The sequence below is a fragment of the Pipistrellus kuhlii genome, unplaced genomic scaffold (assembly GCF_014108245.1).
Source record: "Pipistrellus kuhlii isolate mPipKuh1 unplaced genomic scaffold, mPipKuh1.p scaffold_m20_p_30, whole genome shotgun sequence".
Lineage (NCBI taxonomy): Eukaryota > Metazoa > Chordata > Mammalia > Chiroptera > Vespertilionidae > Pipistrellus > Pipistrellus kuhlii.
In genome coordinates, this window is record NW_023425530.1 from 4,206,759 (window position 1) to 4,231,949 (window position 25,191).

General features: G+C 42.8%; 1 pseudogene; it reads left to right on the forward strand.

Annotated features, from left to right (window-relative positions):
* The window catches only part of LOC118731240, a 29,113-nt pseudogene extending 11,941 nt beyond the window's left edge, over positions 1-17,172 (forward strand).
* The last annotated feature ends 8,019 nt before the right edge of the window (positions 17,173-25,191 follow it).

Sequence of the window (25,191 nt, forward strand, 5' to 3'; positions counted from 1 at the left end):
ACAACAAATAGGTAACTATCAACAAGTGAATCTAAAAACCAAGGGAATTAAAAAATCTAATGAACAATATTAACTGGTGAATATAATAGAATCAGAGGTATGGAAGGGGAGTGAACTGACGATTATCAGGGAAAAGGGGAGTTGGGGTGCAGGAAGAGACTGAACATAAACTGTGCACCTATGGATGAGGACAATGGGAGGTGGGGAAAGGGCAGAGGGTGGGGTGGGAACCTGATGGAGGGGAGTAATAGAGGGGGGGGAATTAGGAACATTTGTAATAATATGAACAATAAAGATTTATTTTTTAAAAATAAGTAAATTTAAATATATATATGAACAAAAAATGACAATACATGTCCATCAACAACTGAATCTTAAAAAAAAACAACACACACACACACACACAAATGAAACAGACTCAGATACAAAGAACATTTTGATAATTGCCTTATAGGAGGGAGGGATGGGTGAAAAAGGTGAAGGGATTAAGAGGTACAAATTAGTTATTACAGAAGTCATGGGGATGTAAAGTACAGCATAGGGAATATAGTCAGTAATATTCTCATAACTATGTATGGTGCCAGATGGGTGTGAGGTTTATCAGGATGATCACTTAGTAAGTTATGTAATGTCTAATCACTTGAGTGTGAAACTCATATAATAATATGCCAACTGTAACTGAAAAATTAAAAAATGATTTAAAAATAAAAGTTTGAAAGTTGATCAAGAAAAACAACACCTACAAAAGGTATCCTCCTGGGCATTTGAGATATTGCAACCTGGCATGTGTCCTCAGTTTGGCTCAAATAGACTCTCAAAAATTCTCTACACTTTTGGGCATTTCTTATAATGACACCCTGTTATAATGACACCCTCTTCTTCCCTTATAGAAAAGATATCCAGGCCCAAATATAATCTTTTATTTTCTTTTGCCAATAGCTCCCCTTCTCCACCCTCCTAGGACCCTTACTTGCTATATGGGATGCAGCCTGACTCATGAATCAATTAAGCCAAATTAGATCTTCAAATTTACTTGTTCAATTTTATTTTTTAATATTTATTGTTGGAAGTATTGCCGGGACCGGTTTGGCTCGATGGATAGAGCATCGGCTTGGGGACTGAAGGGACCCGGGTTCGATTCCGGTCAAGGGCATGTACCTTGGTTGCGGGCATATCCCCAGTAGGGGGTGTGCAAGAGGCAACTGATCAATGACTCTCTCTCATCGATGTTTCTAACTCTCTATCTCTCTCCCTTCCTCTCTGTACAAAATCAATAAAATATATTAAAAAAAAAAAGTATTGCATATGTTCCCTTTTCCCACTGTTGACCCTTTTTGCCCACCTCTACCCAACCCCCCAATTTGGTTTTTGAACAAAACAAAAATAATGTATAATATATAGCCTCACCTCTATCCATGGCTAATCCCACTGATCAAGATGACTTTTATCTTCTGGCTGGTGTGGCTCAGTTGGTTAAGCATCCCCTCATGCACCAAAAGGTCACAAGTTCATTTCCTGGTTAGGGCACATGCCCAGGTTTCAGGTTCAGATGTTTCTCTCTCACATCCATGTTTCTCTCTCTCCCTTCCTCTAAGAAAAAAAAAGTCAATAAAAAAATGTTTTTAACATGACTTTTGCCACCTCACTTATACACACACACACACACACACACACACACACTCATGCATGCGTGTGTGTACACCCCAAGTGCCTTCCACTTAGAGTCCTGGTGACAACATTCTCCAGACCTGAGTGCAGACTCATTTTTTGTTTACTTTCCACCTCTCCAACCAAAAGAAGAGCTTTTAAAACCAAAATCTATAGTCCTGTGTTCATATACATTATCTTTAGAAGTCATGAGACACACATATTATTGTAAGTTACATGTAATGTGCCTAAGTTATTGTGGCTTTCATTGTTACTGAACAGAAAGTTTGTCCACCAGAGCCAAACACTAAACACAAGAAAATTGCAGTAGAGGTATATTGACTCTTTTATTATGAATGGTGCCATCCAAGAGAATGGGAAACTAATGCTCAAAATCCTGAACTCCTCGATGGTTTACAGACAAGAGATTTTATAGAACAAAATTATGAGTCATCTTTAAGTGAAGTTTGGGGGACCTGTGTCTTGCTGATGGGTCAAGAGAGAGGTAAGAAAATAACTTTTTTTTTTTTTTTTTTTTTTTTTTTTTAGTAAATTTTAATTTGAGGTCTAAGGTCAGCTTCAGAGTCCCTCCATCTAGTTTTATGGGAATATGGCCAGGAGTTGTTCTGCTTTAGGCCTCAGGAGCTGAAACTCAGGCCATGATGTTAACTTTAGCTTAACAGAAAGCTGTACCTTGGGGTTTAGCTAAGGCATGGCCATTGTTCCTAGCTGTGTTAGGGGGTTAATGACTAGTAAGGGAAAGAGCTGTTACAGTCCACGCAGTGAAGACACTGAATAGAGCAAACTCATAATTAAATCATGACACTTAGTTTCATTGTCACCTCGTCCTGGAAGATGCCATTGTTCTCCAGACTGGTTCCTCGGCCTCCTTGTAACTCTGTGCCTAATAGTTAATGCTCCGTGAGGTCCACGGAATTCTCTTGGGGAGGAAAAAAAGCCTACAGGGCTGATTATGCCCCTTCCCCACTTAAGAACTTCTAGAATGCCTCCTATAGGATACAGCAAAAAGCCCAACTCCCAACCTCAACACCCAGTGTCCTCCCTGCAGCCAAAGGCAGGTTCATGTAAAAGCAAGGGTGGAATCAGCAAGGCAGAGCAACCAAGATCATTAACAGAACATTAATTATTAGCACGGCTGTTGCCTATGAAACCCTTTCCAGACCATCAGGCACCAAAACCATCCCTAATCCCTGGCTCTTCAGCTTCCAGAGAAAAGGGGACTTGGGGGAAGGAACTGGTTTCCGGCCGGGAGTGGGGCTCTGAGGTCTTCCCCTGGAACACCACCCTAAGCCAATGGTGGGCAAACTCATTAGTCAGCAGAGCCAAATATCAACAGTACAATGATTGAAATTTCTTTTGAGAGCCGAAAACCGACTTCTGCGCATGGGCCATACAGTTTCAATCACACTGTACGTGGTATTTTGTGGAAGAGTCACACTCGAGGGGCCAAAGAGCCGCATGTGGCTCACGAGCCATGGTTTGCCGACCATTGCCCTAAGACGTTATCCTTTTCGTCACTGCAAAACTCCCCCCAGCCTTTCCCAGCCAGAACTAACCCACAGCTGGCCCGTCAACCTCCAGGACCTGCTCCCAATTCTCAGGTGTCCTCCCCGGGAATCTTCCAAGAGGCCTGATGACATGTTCTCCACCTGGCCTTCTCCATCCAAAGGTTCTCTGCTTTCCCTCCATTAGGGACCCAATTTGCATCATTAGGTAAAGCCCAGCTGCTAAGGAGATGTGGAAGGAACACTGGAACCCTCAGGGCCAAATCCGGTTGGGTGTGATTTCCCCACGTTGGAGATGGAGGAGAAACTCAGCCCTGCTGGTCCATTTGAAAAGGACACCCTCTAGGTGCACTGGGCAGGGTGGAGGGGCTGGGGGCTCAGGAGAGCCGTGGAGTGGCTGCAAAATCACCCATAGACCTGACCCTTTAAGCACACACACACCAGACAGCTGACACCTTTCCATGGAGGAAGTCTCCTGAGGAATTTATTTTCTGTCACTGGGCAGTGGAGTCTCTAGTTGCTCAACTTGTTTTCTAGACAGTGCAATTACAGCAGTGTATACTTTCGTCACCCTCCTCCCCCTATTTTCAGTCCGTCTCCATCTTTTCACAGACATCAGTTACTTTCCTGTGATGCTTCATTCTTCCCACCGCACTTGGCCCCCATCCCAGTAAATGGCCTACTGGGATGGAGACTTGGGGGTGCACTCCCACAGATCCAATCAAAGAATTGTTCAAAGGACCATTGTGTGCCCCCAGCCGGTTCGGCTCAGTGGATAGAGCGCAGGCCTGCGGACTGAAGGGTACCAGGTTCAATTCCGGCCAGGGGCATATGCCTGGGGTTGTGGGCTCGATCCCCAGTAGGGGGCATGCAGAAGGCAGCTGATCAATGATTCTCTCTCATCATTGATGTTTCTATCTCTCTCTCCCTCTCCCTTCCTCTCTGAAATCAATAAAAATATATATTTTTTTAAAAAGGACCATTGTGGGAAGGGTCCATAGCCAGTTTCCCCTTCTTCTCCCCCCCCCGCTCCCCCCCCCCGCCAATCCCTCCCTTTCTGACAGGAGCCCTCCTACATTTTGTCTTTCAAGGTCTCAGATTCAAAAGTCTCTTCCTCAGAGCCCTCCCACCCCATCTATTTTTCTCACTTTCCCTTGTTATACTATGAACTTGTCATTCTTGCCTGGCCCATGCAGCTCAGTGGGTTGAGCGCCATCCAATGCACTGGACGGTCGCTGGTTCAGTTCCCAGGAGCGGCACCTGCCTGGGTTGCGGGTTGGATCCAAGGTTTCTCTCCACATGGATGTTTGTCTCTCTGTCTCTCCCTCTCTCTTCTAACAGCAACATATCCTAGGGTGAGGATGTAAAAGAAAAAAGACACGGGCAAAGTGTGAGCAATATTATTTTTAGAAACAAGTTAACCTGTGCTGCTGAATTTCCTCCAGTTATTTCTCCTCCAATGTCTCACCTGACTTCTTAACCTCCCTGAGAAAAATAGCCCGATGGTCAAAACGCCTCTGGTGGAAGGTCCAAGTCCCTTTTCTGCTGCTAATGCTAGAAGGGCTGCTTCCTCCCTTTTCCTGGAGGCCCTATATTTCTCATGGATAACTTCACGTGTGCTCTAGACTTCTATTAGGCTTTGGGCACAAGTATACACCACCAAAATCCACTTTAATACTAGTATGAGACAAGCCCTGCGATTTAAAAATCTGCAGGGGAAAGGGGTGCCCCAGGGGCCAGCTCAGTGGGTTGGAGCATGGCCCAGATAAGCCAAGGTTTCCGGTTCAAATCCCTGCTCAGGGCACATGCATCAGATAATGCATGTATAAAGGATCTTCCTCTCTCTCTCAATAGAATATTTTTAATGATAGGAAAATCAAGTAAAAATATTAAAGTTAGCGTTCTCCAGAGTTCATAGCCTCCGGAGGAGCAGCATGCAGAGCTGAATAATCTGGCTTTTATGGTAAGCCTGTTCTTTTCCTTTTCCCTTATTCTACTTCATTTCCTTTTCTTTGTTACACTTACTTATTCACACTCACCCTAGAATCCAGAGAAAGTATTCTCCCAAATGAACTTGTCAGGCAAAAGTAACTGCAAGTTTTACCATCTCCCTGCAAGTCACAGGTAAAATGCTCTTTCTAAAGGAGGGCAGGAGGGGCCTCCATGATGTCAATTTCACGGGCGCCTCTTCACCCCCAAACCCACTGTGTCCCCAGGTCACAGAGCCCTAAGGACGGCCCAGTGGTCAGCTCATCGCCCAGTCTCCCACCTCTGGAGATGGGGCCGTTATAGGGGGGCGGCGGCCAGTGGGACCGTTACAGGGGGAGAGGGGCGGCCGGTGGGGCTGTTGGGGCTGTTGGGGGTGGGGAGTGCGGCCGGTGGGGCTGTTGGGGCTGTGGGGGAGGGAGGGTGCGGCCGGTGGGGCTGTTGGGGCTGTTGGGGGTGGGGAGTGCGGCCGGTGGGGCTGTTGGGGCTGTTGGGGGTGGGGAGTGCGGCCGGTGGGGCTGTGGGGAGTGGGGGGTGCGGCCGGTGGGGCTGTTGGGGCTGGGTGGGGGGGGGGGGAGTGCGGCCGGTGGGGCTGTTGGGGATGGGGGGTGCGGCCGGTGGGGCCGTTAAAGAGGCGCCGCCCCAGAGCCCTCCCTGGAGTGCGCGGTGGGGCCCGGCCTGCAGGCTCCTCTGGGAGCTTTGAGGGCAGAACCTGGCGAGGGACGGGGCTGGGATGCTGACCCGCCTTTAGGGCCAGCGGGGCTCGGGGTTGGCTGTCCGGTCGGTCGGTCGGTCGGGGCACATGCCCGAGTGTGGGTTTGGTCCATAGTCCGCTGGAAGCAACCAATGCACATTTCCCACATCAATGTTTCTCTCGCTCCCTTCAGATCTCTCTCTAAAGAAAATAAAAAAATAATAAAAAAAATTAATGCTTTAACTTTTATTCATTCAACAAATATTAGAGCCTTGCCTTCAGTGGGGAAGAAGACAGGTGGTAGGAGAAATACACAAGAAAACGTCATACCAGTGCAACACCAGATTATTTCTAGTGCATCTCCGAATTTCATTCTGTGAAGATTCATTCAATCATTTATTTTTAAAGCCCTTAAAAAAAAATAGAGCACCTAAAAAGGACAGAACACAGACTTTTAGTGTCATGAACACTTTTAAAATCCACCTTATCCATCGCGTGTCCCTTCTGTAGCACACACCCAGCTCCACACCTGGAAGGAGCAATATCCTGCCTCTGATGAAATCGCTTCCTTTATTATTTTACCACCAAAGTATTCATTCCTAATACCGCAGTAATTTAGTCTCTTTTTTAATTTTATGGACTCATACAGGTTTTTGTTTTTAGTTTATTTCACTTAACACTCTGAGTTGATGCATATTCCTGTGTACACTGTAGCTGGGCGGGGCCCACTGGAGAGCGGGGGACCCGCCCTTGGCTGCCTTCAGGCTGAGGTCCTCCCACTTCCGGTTTTAAGTGCAAAAAGGGCAGAACCCAGGGGCGGGGACCCGGTGTGAGGGCTGGGCGTGGGCGGGATGCCCATCAAGGATGTACTCAGGATGCCCATCAAGGCTTTTCTGGTTCTTTTTCTCTACACCCGGAGAGTCTGTACAAGGAGGACCAGGCTTACAAAGGTCCACAATGTCGCATCTCCACCATCCCATTCCTTCTTTAGGCTCTTGGAAGAACGTTTTAATTTTCTTCAATAGATTGTATCTTTCAGCTAGGTTAACTCCTAGACACTACATATACATACATTTCATTTTTCATTTAATTTCCCATTTTATTATTATTGGGGAGTACTGAGAGATGAGGGACATGCTCTGACTTAAATCACAAATGTAAACCAGAGCACCCAGCTGATACAGCAGATGCTGTCCCCCTTCTGAAGGTCTATAAATGTTAGAAATTTCTCAATTCTGTGTTATGAAAATATAATTTACATGCAAATCTAGTAAAGAGCTGCCCTCTTCTGGGAATTATGGGTATTACATGCGTTCTCAAGCAGCTGTTCTTGAAACCACTTTCCTTCCCTATTAGAAAGGTCCTATTTTTTAAAAGTGTTTTCAAAAATAAAATTAAAAAAGCACGTCCCAGTCCCGCTATACCTTTGGGTGATAGCATTGGCCTCGTGTTTGGCCTGGGTGGAAAGGAGCGCTGCTAGGAGAGGAGTGACAACTTGACAGATGAAAGAACTGAGGCCCAGCGTCATCTGGACACAGAACTTCTCACACTTCACCCCCAGGGAATGTAGGGAACGTCTGTGGATTTCTGGGGAAAGAGCGAACAGCAAGTGCAAAGGCCCTGAGTGTTTGGCCTCTTTAACTAACAGCAAACGCCCTGGGTCTGAAAGGGTTGAAGTGAGTTGGGTAAGATGGAGAGTAGAATGAAATGAAGTCAAAAAAGTAACAATCAAATTATAGTAGGCCACCTGGACAATTATAAAAATTTGGGGTTGCTGAAACCGGTTTGCCTCAGTGGATAGAGTGTCGGTCTGCGGACTGAAAGGTCCCAGGTTTGATTCCGGTCAGAGGCATGTACGTTGGTTGCGGGCACATCCCCGGTGGGGGGTGTGCAGGAGGCAGCTGGTCGATGTTTTTCTCTCATCGACGTTTCTAGCTCTCTATCTCTCTCCCTTCCTCTCTGTAAAAAATCATTAAAATATATATTTTTTAAAGAATTTGGGGTTTGTCTCTGAGTTAAATGGGGAGCCCTGAAGAGTATTGAACTTTGTAAACAGCATTATCTAAATATATCTAATAGATAGATAGATATAGATATAGATATAGATATAGATAGATATACTAGAGCCTCAGTGCACAAATTGGTGCACAGGTGGGATCTGGCTGGGGGGAGTAGACACAGGAGGTTGGCAGGCTGGCCCTGCCCCCTGGTTGATCTCCTGTCCAACTCCTGGTGGAGAGGACAATTTGCATAATACCCTTTTATTATATGGGATATATATATATATAAATATATATATAAATATATAAAAATATATATCATATATATATATATGATATATATTTTTTAAAGATATCTTTGTCTTTTGTGGGTCTCTAAGGAGGTAAAGACCAAATCAAGGAAGAAAGATGGAGGTGGCTGGACAAGGGTGGAGGGGAGAATGGAAAGAATGGGACTTGGGTATTAAGGCAGGGCAGACAGGTACCTACTGATGACTTTTGATGTGTAGTTTGGGGCAAGAAGTCAAGAATGACTCCAAGGATTGTTTGTTTTCCACTGTCAAAAATAATTCTGGGCATTAGTAGAGACTTCATTCAAAAATTATTGCAACATGCCCTAACCAGCTTGGCTCAGTGTATATTGGTTGCGGGCACATCCCCAGTAGATAGTGTGCAGGAGGCAGCTGATCGATGTTTCTCTCTCATCAATATTTCTAATTCTCTATCCCTCTCTCTTCCTCTCTGTAAAAAAATCAATAAAGTATATATTTTTTAAAAGATTATTCCAACAGAAATACTACAGTGAGGAGACCATAAGATTCTGTGAGCATCTAAAAAGATGGGCAGAAAAAAATATTCTTTTGTAGAGAGGAGTAATCTATGTTTAAGGAGGTGCAGTGTGGGTGCCTGACATTAAGCTTTTGATTGCTGAGGCATCCATTTCAAAGACACACATCTCAAATAAACATACTGCTACTGCATGAATCACTTACTAGCTAAATTCACCAACAAAGAGTGAACCCTCCAAACCCTCAGTCCCCACCCTGGACCCCAAAAAAGGCAGAGCTCTAAGTCCACACTCTCTCTCCTTCTCTTCTCACTGCTATGTACCATAACTAGAGGCCCAGTACACGAAATTCATGCACTGGGTGGGGGGTGCCTCAGCCTGGTCTGCACCCTCTTGCGCAGTCCAGGTCCTGTACAATATCTCTCTTGCACTCTGGGACCTTTTGCTCCTTCCTGCTCACCTGTTCACTGCTCCTTACTGCTCAGCTCACTGCTCCTTAGCACTGCCACAGAGGCGAGAGAGGCTCCCACACCACCATGAAAATTCCATGTAATCTAATTAGGACATAAATGTTATTAACATTACACTGTGAAGCATTGTGCTGTGTTGTTAACATTGCTTGTGTCAGGATAGCTAGATCTACTGATGTTGTGGGCTCTTACACTTGCCACTCAGCTTCCTAATAATTATGTAAAAGGGGTGTTAAACAATTTTTTGGTACAGAGCATTTTATTTACTTCTAGGGAAATAATGGAATATGAGTGGGTAGGTGGATAGTGAACTAAGTCTCCTGAAACTCGGTGCCTAACAACTTTTTTAAAAGCACAACAACTCTATGGCTTAAATTTAACCACGTGCCCAAATACATATAACATGTACAGGATGAAAGGTCCTGTGGGTACAAGGGAAAATGATGGGGGAGGGTGTACTAACATGTACAGGGTGGGGCCAAAGTAGGTGTACAGCTGCGAGTATGTGAAACAGTTGATTCTTGTACTATTATGTATTAGTTACTATATCATCTTCCATACAAACAACTGTACACCTGGTTTGGCCCCATCCTGTATTATAATAACCAACCAACAGGTGCCTTCTAACAGCATGTTACCTAGCATTTTGGTTCACCTATTTGTGCTGAAAGCAAAATTGCTAATACAAGATAACATGCTGTTAGAAGGCACCTGTTGTTTGGTGGGAATGAGGATTATATGATACCTATGCGAATGAGGATCTCAAGGCCACCGGGCAGCTGGGATGGTCTTCCCGCGCCCCCCAACCCATTAAAAATTGTCATCAAACCTAATATAATAAAATCAATTGTTACAATTCTTTTTTCTTCCACAGCGTGAGTATGGCCATATATAACAACATCAAGTACAGGTGAGTTTTAAAACCTATATTGTTATTCTAGCTTAACAAATGTACTAGTATAACATAGCAAGTTGAGTGTTATGTAGTAATTGTAGACATTTTTTGAGCAAGCTACAGAGTGCTTTTTATTATATGACTAGAGGCCTGGTGCATGAAAATTCGTGTCCCTGTGTATTCCAATGTGAGCTGGAGGGATGAAAATGTATTTGGGTTGCCAGCATTGCCTGTTAGGGAGGGTCAGTGTTTTGAAGGTAACTCCAGCTGCTCAGTGCAGAAAACATGGCACAGAATCTGATGCACTGAGTAAAAAGAGGCCAGGACCCTCTGACAGAGTCCAAGACAACAGTTTGTAAAACTGCTTTGCTGAAAGTTAAGCTTCTCCCTGAACCCCCTCTCCCTCCTAGATGATGTGTTACTAAGATCCTCACATTCCCCGAATTAATTGTTAAATGCATGTTCTTGTTTTGTAGAATTGGAAATAGATCCTCCGATATTTTTGATGAGAGAAAGCACCCCTTCAGAGTAAGTGTCAGTTTCATTGAGGTTCTATTTGCCTCTCATACTGTGGTGCTTATTTCATACCGATCTGCTGTGAAATGAATTATTAGAAGAAAATTACTTCCTCCGGCTTGAAGTCAAAGTTGTCTTCTTCCCCACTGCATGTTGTAGCTAATGATTTTACAAAAGGAGTCTTGTGTGAGGGACACGTCAGTAAGAACTGAGCCACAGCTTTGTATAGTCAGAGAGCTAAAGCGAGTAAATGTGCCCCCAATGTTATCTTTCTTAATGATATTTTGAGGAGCATCAAACACTACAAATATCTGTAAATAAACCTAAAAGGTATGTTAAGACTTTTTGAAAAAACTAAGACAAGTATTTAAATTTTAAACCAATTATAATGAAAGGAATTTCCAACTTCCCTCCTCTGAGGCTCTGCAGCGACATGTAGCTGGCGCCCCCTGTGGAGCTCGGCACAGCCAGAGTCTTGGGGTCACAGGAGCGTGACCATGTGTTTTCAGAGCTGGTTGCAGAGAAGGGTGACATGGGACCAACATGTAGTTTACATTTAGGTAGACTTCTGTGGGGAGGGGGACATACATAACTGTATTCAGGCTGTCCCTGTATTTGTGTCCAGTAGCTGGTGAGTGGAGAATCAGTGTTGTTTAACATTCACTGTTTATACTTCAAAGACTAAAAGACGTGTCACCCAATCAAAGTGATGTGGGGTCAGATGGGCGCAGTGGAAGCTGCTAGCATGCGAGTTCTTACGTATGTTCCTCAGTGGGCACTTTTCTCTTCCAGCACGAACTGAGCAGAAAGGCCCGCTTCTTGCAGGACCCTGAACTGCACGTTGTCTACCGATTTGTCTGCGGCCTTTTCAGTGCTGAGCACCTCACCGCTGAGTGTGTGGTTGTGACCTTGGTAAGACAGCTCTTCCACAGGCTGCCTGTCTGTCCTGACACAGCCTGTGGTCCTGCTTTGCAAACTAAAGTAGGCTCCTGACATGACCCTCAGAACTTGGTTAAGAGAAGCTATTAAAGGAAGTAAACCCCACACAGTGGGGCGAAATAATCGTCGGGATTGAAAATGTTACCATTGCCGTTTCCACCACAAACAGTTTCTACTGGAGACGTGAAGGGAGATCTCCGTTTCTCCCCCAACTTCCCCCAACCTCACCCCCCGACCCACAGGAGACACAGGTGCATGCACAGGACATGTGGGTTTGTAACCCTTTTCCCATACCCTATTTGCCCCCATGAAGTGTGCATGTTAAGAAATATTTTTAAAGGTTGTATAGTGCAGAGAACTGAAATAGGCATAAAATTACATGCTTCTTTCTATCTACCTTTTGTATACCAATTCACATTCCTAGTCATTAATTAGTTGGTCTTGATGTATTGTTGCAAAACGTGCATGGTAATTTGAAATGTGTTTCTCTGGTGTTTTTTAACAAACATTTTACAAGCTAGGTACCAGAACAAAAGTACAATAACTATCTTTATGGCTTGCTTGCTTTCTTTTTGTTATTGATTTCAGAGAGGAAGGGAGAGAAGGAAAGAAACATCAATGATGAAAAACATTGATTGGCTGCCTTTGCACGCCCCCTACTGGAGGGGCATGGAGCCTGCAACCCAGGCAATTGCCCTTGGCAGGCATCAAACCTGAAACCCTTTAGTCTGCAGGCCTACACTCTATCCACTGAGCCAAACCAGCTAGGGCCACGGCTTTCTTAAAGCAATCTCCCAGTTCCAGTGTATTTTTAAGGGACAGACACTGACTTTGAAACAAATGTTTGATGCTAAATCTTAGGGCCTCTAGCCTATTGAGGATTACAGCTTAAAGCTGACCCACACATTGTATCCTGTGTCTGAGCCACACACTTCACTGTCTTTCCCTCCTTTTCACCTGAAGTTCCCTTGTTCAGAAAACCATGGAAGAAAATGGGGCCCCTATGAAGGTTTCAGACCTCTGTGCGCTCTCCTGCCCTTTTAAGAGAATTGCACGTGTTTACAAATAGGTCCGATGACTTTGGCAGCTCCTCCCTCCTCTCAGACAGCAGAGAATCCTCACTGGGCATTGCCCAGGCCCCACCCCATGGGAGAGTTTCCCGGGCTCTGAGCAGCCACAGCAGTGCCTTGTGAGGGCCGTAGGCTAACCATGCGGGGCCCCTCCGAGATGGCATGAAAGGGAAACACCAGCGTCACAGAGGGCTTTCGTTCTGGCCACACTGGCTGCTGTGGGGGCTCTGGGGTCGGACGGCGGGATGAGCCACAGAGGGAGCTCAGCAGACTCTCAGAGCGCCCACCTGCTGACAGGGAGGGTGTCTTTGTGGGCGGCCCTTAGGGTCAGGTGAAGGCACACCTCTCCACTCTGTGGAAGAGCTCAGGAAGGTCAAGATCCTCAGGGGCAGAGGCAGGAGTCTGGTTTCGGAGCCTTTGCTCAGGACTCTGGGTGAGGCTCCTGCAGAACCACCCACGTGCACATGGACAGCTGTGGGGAGGCCACAGGCCCCTCAGGGAAGGGACGGAGAGGGCCAGCAGCTGGCAGAGTGGCTTTTGGTGCAACAACCCCTTTGATAGCCGTGCCAACTGAGAAGTCACAGTGGCCTTGCTGGCAGCCATCTTGGCAGCCATCTTGGCAGCCAGTTTGGCAGCAAATGATGACCGACATAAATGGGAGCACTGTAGGAAATTGCAAAAGCTCAAGTGACATTGGTGAGCATTGTCATCAGCCTTCAAAGCCGGCCCTTGGAGGCAGGAAATTTTATATTTGTGCTCCCGATGACGGCAGCTGAACTTTTCTCCACACCCGCAGCTCCGCTGCCTGGGCTGTGGTTAGAGGGACAGAGTCAGGGAACCCCAGGGCGAAGTGTGGGTTCTCACTCCTGGGAGCTCCCGGGCAGTGGGGGCAGGGCCAGGATGGCTAGTTGTAAACAGTGCTTTCTGTGCATGAACAGAGGCACGCAGGAGCTCTGGGGACAACAGGCTGCTTTTGTTTATGGCCTTTGCAGGGTGGAAGGCATTCTACTGGGTTTAGTGAACATTGGTTTTGTCCCCCTGCTGTTGGCTACCATTTGGAATGGTCACATTTTGCATCTAAATTGAAAATTCAAGTCCAGCATCTTTTCTTCAAACTTCCCAACATCTATATGTGTTTTTAGGTTATTATTTTCCTCAGAAGCACAAATAAAATGGAGCAGCTGCTATTCAGAACATTTGACTATAAATGGTAGACTGTTCAGTCAACTCACCATTAAAAAAATAAAAATAAGCCCTACTCGTTTGGCTCAGTAGATAGAGCAAATTGAAGGGTTCAGGATTTGATTCCCATAAGGGCACTTGTCCGGTTATGGGCTTGATCACCAGTGGGGGGCGTGTAGAAGACAGCTGATCAATGATTCTCTTTCCCCATTGATGTTTCTCTCTCTCCTCCCTTCCTCTCAGAAATCAATAAAATATGTTTTTAAATGAATAAATTAATAAATAGTAATGAACAGAAGGTGTATATTCTGTACTCATGCCTTTCTTCCATGATTAAAGGTCTATTAATAACCTCTGTTAATCCTATGAAGGGGCTGTATTTGTTCACAATTAAAAGATAATAGTGGAGAAAATATAGAAGGGGTGATAAATTTTATGTATTCCTATAGGAAATAAGTTCTGATTAGCTGATTATCAAAACTTGATCTGATTTATGTGTCCATAGACATGTGGCCATAAGAATAGGAAAAGAATTTTGGAAATAGGTTCTGTTGGGTTTAAAGTTCAAATAAGAAAATCTATCGGCTCCTATTCTGACCGCTTTCCATACATGAGAACATCCACTTTCATCAGCCTGTCTAGTGGGTAACATATTAAAGCCTTAAACTAAGAAAACAGGTTTGTTAGAATTTAAGCTTCTCTCGTGATTGTCCTGGTGTTGGTCATTTTTTAAATACATATACTTTATTGATTTTTTTTTTTTTATATAGAGAAGAAGGGAGAGGAATAGAGAGTTAGAAACATCGACCAGCTGCCTCCTGCACACTCCCTATTGGGGATGTGCCCCCAACCAATGTACATGCCCTCGATTGTAATCGAACCTGGGACCCTTCAGTCCGCAGGCCGACGCTCTATCCACTGAGCCAAACTGGTTACGGCTGGTCATTTTTATAGAATTAACTCTATCGCAGGAGTGCTGTGCAAGTAGAACATTTACTCTGATTTTATATTTATTTACTCAGCAAGTGACAGGAGTCTGTCACATCGCAAAGCACTGCTCCCAGATTTCCTTTCGCACTTTATTTAGCTCACCCCTGTGGGCAGGCCCCCCTTCTGCTGGGGAGGAGGGGGGTGGGGGGAGAGTCGCAGGAGAGCAGAGGGTGCGGGGTGCTAAGCAGGGCAGGAGGCAGCCTCACGTGGAGAACATGGTCTGAGTCTGACTCCGTGCTCCTCAGAGGTCAGGTCCTAAAGGAGGCTTAGTCCAGCCAGGTCATCTATCCTCCGTGTTTCTGTCTCCTTAGTTTAAAAAGCACAGCCTGTCCTGTCATGGGGACAATATCTCACCCAGTAGGAGTGAGGTGAACAGAAATTTCCCTTTTGTCCTCTGCTGTTAGTCCCATGCACTGGGTAGGGGAGGGATTTCCTTTCCCATAAAATGTGGCTTATTTATGTATTTATTTTCAATGACTCCTTGTTGGCTCCAGAGTGCTGCCCCCTCAGATAGCAGTGGTGGCTTCCCATGGATCCATTGTTGCCTGGTGATGTGCCCACTTCATTGGCTGGTACTTCTTTGCTTCCACAAGCCCTTCCTGTGATGGGCCTGGGGAAATGCCTGCAGATTTGTTAGGGCCGAGAAGCAGCACACACCAGTCCTTTCCTCTGAACATGACAGAGGGCCCTGGTCCGTGAGCCAGGAGCATGAATCCACAGCTGCACTCCAGGGACTCTGAGCCCCCCAGTCAGCAGCGGGAGAGCAAAAAAAAGGGGGGGGGGGTCACCTCTTCACACTTCTCCCAACTCCAAGTGCTGGGATGCAGGAAGGACCTCAAAGAGCTGCATCTTGCTTGATGGTTAGAGTCTTAGGACAGCTGGGTAACCTTGACTTGTTTCAAACAAAATTCAGAGTTGTCCTCGTAGCTCAGAATATCTTTGAAGATAGCCCAGTTGACTAAAGTTGTTCTGTGTTGGTTTTGTCTCCTCCTCCTCTCCTAGGAATGAGATAAAAATGCACTTTTTAAGTTACATTCAGTTTGATACTGATGTTTCTGCCAGTCTCTATGCTAAATATTACTTTGACCTTCGATACTTAGTCCATGAAAACAACCCTCTTGTTCTAGTTAAAAGTTTTTGCAAAGAAAGATAACAGAGCACAGAAGTAAGGCTGTGGAATCACTAAGTGGGGTTTTCTGTCAGGCACCTAAGCCAACATCTGTTGATAAATTCTGGGAAGCGATGATTAGGAAAATGGAAAGCTTTTTAAAATTAACACATTAAAGATCTTATTAACCCTTTTGCATCATATTGCTGGTGCTTTGTGGTTTATACAAGATCCCTTGTTATTAAAAAATTCTAGTTCTCTTTTGTGACCATAATTCAGAATATTTTAAATCCCATTTAATCTGTTAATGGTTTTCTATGTAGCCCTCTATCCTTTCTTATAACCATGTATTTCTTTATAATTGTATAACTAATCATGTTGACAAACAAAATCCACTTCCACTCATAAATTAGTTTGCAAGTTCATCTAACAGTTCAGTCCCGTGAGTTTATTAGACAGAATATTAGGGACTAATCTGAGGGAACTATATTTAGAATGTATAGTGTGTGTTTCAAATCCTGACTATAGAAAGTGGTTTTAATGAAAATGGTAAAGTGCATGAGATAAAGAAGTCATATTTGTGGCTTATGAATTCTGGTGAGAATACAACAAAATTATTCACAACTGAAATGGATACTTTGAACATGGACAGTGTCTGTGGTACCTCGGTGGAACTTTAGAATAAGATGTGTTTCTCCCATAATCAACATGAAAGGGAAATCGGTCCTTATGATGTTTCAGTCATTAGACCTTCCCTACCATCCAGTAAAGTTCAGCACTTGCCCAGTTCATTACAGTTTGCTTGGAGTAGATAGTAACTAATGAAGATTGAATAGAATTTAAATAGCTCACAAAACACTGATGTCGCCCAAGTGTATGTTTAGTATGTTTAGGGAACAAATGTACAGGCAACAGATGACATTGCTTCTTGACATCATTGAGAACCCAGAATTTAAGTAATTCTAAATTCCCTTGCTCTGGCAATCTAATTGTATCCCTTAAGGGCTTCCTAAGTGAATTTGCAGAAAGAGGCATCCACAGAGCCCGGCAGTGTAGACTTCAGCTACCCAAAGGGGCAGGAACTATACTGTATGTAAAGGAGTGTGAGTGGGTGGCTATCAATGATGCTTTTATTAAAGGTTGGAACCCTTTTTTAAATTGTATTTGGTTTCCTTTCCTAGGCTATTTCCAGATGCTATCAAGAAAAAGACCTGGGCAGAGCTGCTATAAAAAGATCTCTTAGCGCTGACAATGTTATTGGCATGAAACACATCAAATCCATGCTCTCTGAAGAAAATGAGGGCTTGTAACATCATGAGACCCTCATCTACAAAAACTACAGAAATACCACCTCTCCTCAAAATGCAGTGGTGACAAGCAGTTAAAGAAACAAAGAGAGACCCTGGCTGGCTTGCCTCCGTGGTTAGCATCAGCCCACTCACCTGGGTTTGATTCCCATCCAAGGATGTGTAACTGGGTTGCAGGTTTGATCCCTGGCCCCAGTTGGGGCCTATGTAGGAGGCAACCAGTAGATGTCTCTCTCACATAGATGTTTCTCTCTCTCCCTCCTCCTACTCTTCCCCCTTCCTCCCATCTCTCCTCTCCACTTTCTCTATAAATTATTGGGAAAAAATATCCCAGGGTGGCGATTAGAAAAAAAGAAAGAAAAAAAAGACATAAGTAAACAAGAGGTTTCCCTCATATCTTAGTGCAATTTTAAACTTTGATATTCTGTACTTGAGCATCCAAGGCACCCCTACAGAAGTATAAATGCTACAAATTTATAAAACACCATTTAAAATTTAATTAGAAAACTTTACAGGACAGATCCAAGTTGACTGTGCAGGAAAATGTGGATTATCGCCAACTCATAGAACTACATCAAAATTACAGCCACCATTCAAAACCGCCTGAAATCTGGCATAATATAAGTTCTATATCTAGAAAAATAAAGAAGTAAGTACATCTAGACTGTTACAAGAGGTAAAGGCATGGAACTGGATGGTCTGACACCCATCAGAAAAGCAAAAATTAAAAAAAAAATCCAAAAATATGAAGATAGTGTAAGGAGCTTCTGGGGCAACTTCAAGGGTGCCAACATTCACATCACAGGGGTGCCTGAAGGAAGAGAGACAGAGCAAGTTATTGAAAATCTATTAGAAGAGCCGGGACCGGTTTGGCTCAATGGATAGAGCGTCGGCTTGGGGACTGAAAGGTCCCGGGTTCGATTCCGGTCAAGGGCATGTACCTTGGTTGCGGGCATATCCCCGGTAGGGGGTGTGCAAGAGGCAGCTGATCGATGACTCTCTCTCATCGATGTTTCTAACTCTCTATCTCTCCCTTCCTCTCTGTACAAAATCAATAAAATATATTTTAAAAAAAAAAGAAAATCTATTAGAAGAAATAATGATGGAAAACTTACCCTGCCTGGAAAAAGAAATAGACTTATAAATCCAGGAAGCACAGAGAGTCCCAAACAAGAGGAACCCAAAGAGGCCCACATCAAGAAACATCATAATTTAAATGCCAAGGGTGAAAGACAAAGAGAAAATCTTAATAACAGCAAGAGAAAAGCAGTTAGTGACTTACAAGAGAGCACCCACATAACTGTCAGCTGATTTCTCCACAGAAACTATGCAGACAGAAGGGAGTGGCGAGGAATATTCAAAGTGATGAATAACAAGAACCTACAACTGAGATTACTCTACCCAGCAAAGTTCTCATTTAGAGTTGAAAGTCAGATAAAGAGCTTCAGAGACAAAAAAAAAAAAAAAAAAAAAAAAAAAAAAAAAAAAAAACAGCTAAAGGAGTTCATCACCACCAAACCAGTATTACATAAAATGTTGAAGGGCATTCTTAGGAGGAGGAGAAAGAGGAAAATGAGGAAGACAAGGAAGAGGAGGAGGAGGAAGAGAAGGAGGGAGAAGAAGCGATAACAAATGTGAATAAAATGGCAATAAATACATATCTATCCACAATTAAATCTAAAAATCAAAAGAAAAGAAAAAGGATTCCAATGAACAAAATAAACCAATGAATAAAATAGAACCAGAAGAATGGAAACAAACAACAGGCTGAAGAATCTCAGAGGCAAGGGGGCCGTGAGAGTGGGAAGAAATGAAGCAAAGACCTGACATGCCTATATGCATTACCTATGGACACTGACAATAGGGTGGTAAAGGCCTGGGGCAGTGTGGGAATTAGGTGGAGGGGGACAATGCACAGGCAAGAGGGACATCTGTAATACTCTCAAGAATAAAGATTATTAGCCCTAGCTGGTTTGGCTCAGTGGATAGAGTGTCTGCCTGTGGACTGAAGGGTCCCAGGTTTGATTATGGCCAAGGGCACATGCCTGGATTGTGGACTCAATCCCCAGAAGGCAGCTGATCAATGATTCTCATCATTGATGTTGCTATCTCTCCCTTCCTCTCTAAAATCAATAAAAATATTTTTTTAAAACAATAAAGATTTTAAAAAATAAATAAAATGCATTTCTCTTAAACTTATTTAGTTTGTAAATTGTAAATAATAAGCTCTTAATTTTCCGTTTCAGCCCCATCATGAAGATGGCAAAGACTGGCTTAAACAAAGAAGTTTAATATTTAAATATTAAACTTTATTTTTGTTTTAGTCTTCATTGGGTGAAACAAAATAGCTTAATATTAAATATTAAACATATTGAACCTTTATGATTCATAACTCCTTGGCTGAAACAAAAAAAATCTGTTTTAAATATTAAATATTTTGTTTCAGCTACAATTGGCTAAAAATATTAAAATTTTAATAGTGAGCTGTTTTGTTTCAGCCAATATTTGCATCTTGAAGAGGGGTCTGAAACAAACAAAATTAAAAGATTAATATTTAACACTTATGAAACAAAGTATGTTTAAAAGAAATTAAAACTTTCAAATGATGTAAATCAGTAGCATTTATACTTCTACAAGTGCCAAAGCTTAAATTGCACTAAGATTTTATACCTTGTATTTTTATAGAACTGTCCTCCTCTTTTAAAAATAGTTCTCTGAGGTGGAGATCCAAGGTGATGGCTCAGTCGGTTGAAGTTACCCTCACCTCTTCCCAGGACCAAACTAGGAAAAGCAGCTATTTAAAACCATTTTCACGTCATGGAACACATAAACTAATTACAAAAATTCTGCGGCATATTAAAAAACATATCTTCTGCCTATCTGACAAAAATAATAGATATAATCTTTATTCATTCACCCTAAACGGCTATTGATTTGTTGGCTGTTGCCATTTTTTGTTTGACATTCTAAGGGGAAAGGCTAAATAGTGAGGTATTTCGTGTTTTAAAATTATTTACAGCACACCAGTTGAAAATAATTGACCTAGAACAAAACTTAAGAACATATTAAACACACACACATACACACACACACACACACACACACAGCACCAATAATGTGGGATTCACAATGTCTTTCATCCAATAAAAAAAAAATACCATGCAGGGAGCAGGAGCAGGGTAGAGGGGATCAATGGAAGAAAAAGGGGCACATCTGTGATATTTTCAACAATAAAGATAAATTTTGAAAAATAAACATCATGCTTATTTTGAAAGACAGGAAGAAAAGAAAGAAGAAAGAAAGAAAGAAAGAAAGAAAGAAAGAAGAAAGAAAGAAAGAAGAAAGAAGAAAGAAAGAAAGAAAGAAAGAAAGAAGAAAGAAAGGAAGAAGAAAGAGAAAGAAAGAAAGAAGAAAGAGAAGGAAAAAGAAAGGAAGGAAGAAGAAGAAAGAAAAGAAGAAGGAAGGAAGGAAGGAAGGAAGGAAGGAAGGAAGGAAGGAAGGAAGGAAGGAAGGAAAAAAACCTATCAGACTCATAAAGGAGCACAGAAAATATTATCTATAATGAGAAGAAAAATCAAACAATTGAACATGACCCAGAAGTAAGATGACAGCAGACAGGGACATGAAAGGACTTATTATAACCATATAAGAAAGTATGGGCATGTTAAGGTAGGACAGGGAAAAAATAAAAAGACATGAATCAAACTCCCAGAGATGAAAGTACACTTGAGAAGAAAACTGGGAATGTGATTAACAGTCAACTAAATACATAGAAAGAAAAGGTTAGTGAACTTAAATGTATAACAGAAAACTACACAAAATAAGAGAGAAGATAAACAAGAATAACAGAGCATCAGTGAATTATGGGCCAACTTAGAGCAGCCCAAAATATACTTATAATACAGTAGTATGCAAATTGGTTGGGATGCCATCACATGACCACTGATCAGCAGGAAGTCGGAGGAGCAAGCTATATCAGGGGGTTGGGGGAGGGGAGAGCTACAAGCGTCGGTGGGTGGGACAGCCAGCTGAGGCAAGTGGCAGTGAGCTGCTCATGCACAGATTCATGCGCAGAGCCACCAGTATATATATATCCTTGGAATCCCCAAAGCAGGATGGCGGAGGAGGAAATGGTGATACAAAATATTTTTCAAAATATCAAGAAGACAGTGGAGCAACACCTATAAAGGGCTGAAAGGAAAATATTGTCAACATAGAAATCTTTTAATGATACAGACTTTTTCTGTTATATAAAATCTGAGAATATTCCTCCCCTGCAAAGCTGCGCTGGAAAATTGTGAGAAAAAAAAAAGTCCCTCCCACAGAAGAAAGATGGGACCCAAAGAAATCTGATACTACTCAAGAGAACAAAGGTCTCTAGAAACAATAATTAGATGGGTAAATACAAAATCATTTTCTCATTTTAATAATGACACTAAAATAAAAAATAAACGGGTTTGCTTTATCCGCATCCTCGCCAACACTTGCATGGTAAAACGTTCTGGAAATAGTAGTGATGGCTGCACTGTATTATAAATAGACTTAGTGCCACTGAATTGTACACTTAAGAGAACTGAAAGGTAAACTTGTTTTGCTTTAATGTTATTGTTGACACTTTTATAGCTGTCCCCATCCTCCCCTCTTTGCCCACCTCCACCCATCCCCAGCCCCCATTCCTTCTGGCCATCTCCACACCGTTGTCTGTGTCAATGGGTTATGCACATATGATCTTTGGTTAATACCTTCCCCTTCTTTCATCCAGTCCCGCCCCCCCAACCCCTCTACCAGCTGTTGGTCTGTTCCATGTACCCATGCCTCTGTTTCTATTATGTTCATCAGTTCATTTTGCTCATTAGTTCCACATGTAAGTGAGATCATATGGTACTCGTCTTTCTCTAACTGGCTTATTTCACCTAGCATAATAATCTCCAGGTGCACCCATGCTGTCACAAAAGGTAAGAAATCCTTCTTTTTATGGCCATATAGTACCCCATTGTGTAAATGTACCAAAACGTTTTTTATCCGCTCATCTACTGATGGGCACCTGGGCTGTTGCCACATCTTGGCTACAGTAAACATCGCTGCTATGAACAGGGAGGTGTGTGTATGCTTTTGAAGTGGTTCTCAGGATATATTCCCACAAGTGGGATCACTGGGTCAAGAGGTAGTTCCATTTTTATTTTTGGAGGAAAATCCATATGCTTTCCACAGTGACTGCATCAGTCTGCATTTCCTCCAACTGTTCATGAGGGTTCCCTCTTATCCACATCCTCACCAACACTTGTTTATTGATATATTGATGACAGCCATTCTGGCAGGTGTAATGTGATACATTATTGTGGTTTTAATTTGCATCTCTCTGATAACTAGTGACTTGGAGTCTGGTGTTTGGTGTGTTTTTTTGTGTGTGTGTGTGTGTGTGTGTTTTCCATTTATCTATTATATTAGACATCTATATGTCCTTTTTGAAGAAGTGTCTCTTCAGGTCTTTTCCCATTTTTAATGGAATTGTCTTCCTAGTGTTGAGTTGCATGAGTTACATATTTTGGAAATTAACCCCATATCAGATATATTATTCGCAAGTATGTTCTCCATACAGTGTGTTCCCTTTTCATTTTTTTGATGGTTTCTTTTGAGGTGCGGAAGTTTTTTAGTTTGATGTAGTCCCATTTGTTTATTTTTTCCTTTGTTTCCCTGTCCCTAGGAGATATATCGGCAAAAATATTGGTACAAGAGTTGTCTCAGATTTTACTGCCTAAGTAACAGGATCTTTATGGTTTTGCAACTTACATTTAAGTCTTTTATCTTTTTTGAGTTTATTCTTGGGGTGCTAATCTCCAATTTATTGTATCCTGACTGTACCTCATGGTGGATCATTTCCTCATGCAGTCTTTAGATTTAATTGTGAGTACATCATTAACAAGGTGCATTGGTTTTTTTAGACATTCCATGTGCCTTTACTCATAAAAGTGCACCCTAGGGAGATTGTGCTTCTGTTTTTGTCACAGCTTTTGGGAATTCCATCCTATTCAGGACCCATTTTTATAATAATATCTGGCCTTCAGAATTTCAAACCATATGACCATTACTAGTTCAGATCTTATACCTTTGCATGGGGTTTTAATTTCTCAGAGGAGACCCCTTCTCAGGCACAAAGCTCCTAAGACACAAACTGGTTGGAGACCATGGATGTGGTCTCCCTAGTGCTCTTGCCACAGAGGGGCCAGCTCTCCAGGATGCTTCTCTTAACCAGCAGTCTTAGTTCCAGCCACTTACCTGGTGTGGACCCTCACTGTGGCCCCCATGCTGGTATGGATAATAATGTTCCAGCCCATGGTCATTCAGACCTCTGTCTCGCATCTTGGACATGATTTCATAATGGCATAACTTTAGTTTTCAGTTCCATCTTCTGTAATGACCCCTAGACATTTCTTTTCAGAAAACAAGCTTATTGCATTCTGTACAGAATCCTGCTGTTTGGAGTCGGAACAGTTCTGCACAACTCTTGAAACATTTGAAGTGGGAAGCATGGCCTTACTCAAAGCTGCATTTTGAGTTCAAAAAGTTTCCTAAACAGGACTCCCCCAGACCATGTCATTAGCACCACTGGTGTGTTGCCATCTATTTTGAGGAGGTACACAGACATTAGCCATTAACAACTCTTAGAGCATCAATGTTTTTCAGTTTTTTACCTTTTAAAGTAAACTCAAATCTCTCCTATTTGATAACATGATTCTCACTTTATGAAATTCTGCAGGGTGGAAGTGTTCTAAATATGTGATCTTTCAGGTGTGTTCAGGTTGGGGGAAAAATTAGGAAGTTACTCTGGACTGTAATCATCACCCTCTTAGGTATCATCACCTCCACAGCAAGTTATTATCAAATTAGTCTTTAGAAGTGATCACCGTGCTTTATAACAAGAAGAAAATGACATTTACTTTCTGTATCTTTTCCAAATTTTTCATTTTCATTAATTCTAACATACAGTTTCTTCAAATACATAATTTCTAAAGTACCGGAAATGGTTGCCTACTTACCATAAGGGGAAAATGAATTGGATATCTTCCCTTATGGCAAGTTCATTCCTAAGCCCATGCCAACAGCCCAGTAAGCACCAGGGACGCCTGCCTTATGGGGTCTTCTCCAGGCCAGTGGCCACTCCTGCTCCTGAGGTCTCTGGCATTGGCGCAGTGTTCTCCACATCAGTAGGAGAAATAGGAAGTGTGGAGGGTTGAGTATAACCTGGGGGCAATACATTGGTAGGTTCTGATTTTTATCTACATCACTGAGGTGGTATTTTCCTCAATTATATGACACTTAAACAGGGTAATGGTAGGAATTTTCTTTCAAAAATTAATATTGTTTCAAACTGTGTAGAACATAACCAAGACCTTTGTAAGCTCTTTTTGTCATTTGTCACAGCATTGGCTTTAAGAGCGTTTCTAAGGAAAGGGTGAGGAGTGATTGCTTCATTTTACAGCAGAAGCTGCCCAGTACTACTGGCCCTCGGGTGTCCGCTGGGCATGCCTGGAGCATCCAGCCTGGCACAGATCTAAGACTTTTCTTCATGCAAGTTTTCCTTTTCATCAAGGATTTTTATTCAGTGATTCTTTCTAAAATAGGTGGGTCTAACCCTCTTATTTAAATTCCGTGTCTCACCTCCTTCACTATTGAATTTCCCACAGGAATTGCCATCCTTTTGACATTGTTTGTATAAATGCTGACTCTGACTAATATGTAGCTTGTAGAGTAACAACATGCTTGTGTAAGATTCCTAGGAACTGGTGCTGGTCAGTGGTTAGAGCATCCACCCTTGAACCAAAGGGTCGCGGGTTCGTTTCCAGTCAAGGGCATGCAACGGGTTGCAGATTTCAACCTGACCCTGTTGGGGTGCATGCAGGAAACAATAAATGTGTTCCTCTATCTTGATTTTTTTTTTTCTCTCTCTCTCTCGAGCTCCTTGTGCTCTCTATAAAAACCAATGAAAAATATATCCGCGAATGAGGATGAAAAAAAAAATCCTAGGAAACTAACTTCAGAAGATACAGACTCCAACCTTCAATCATCCCAGTTC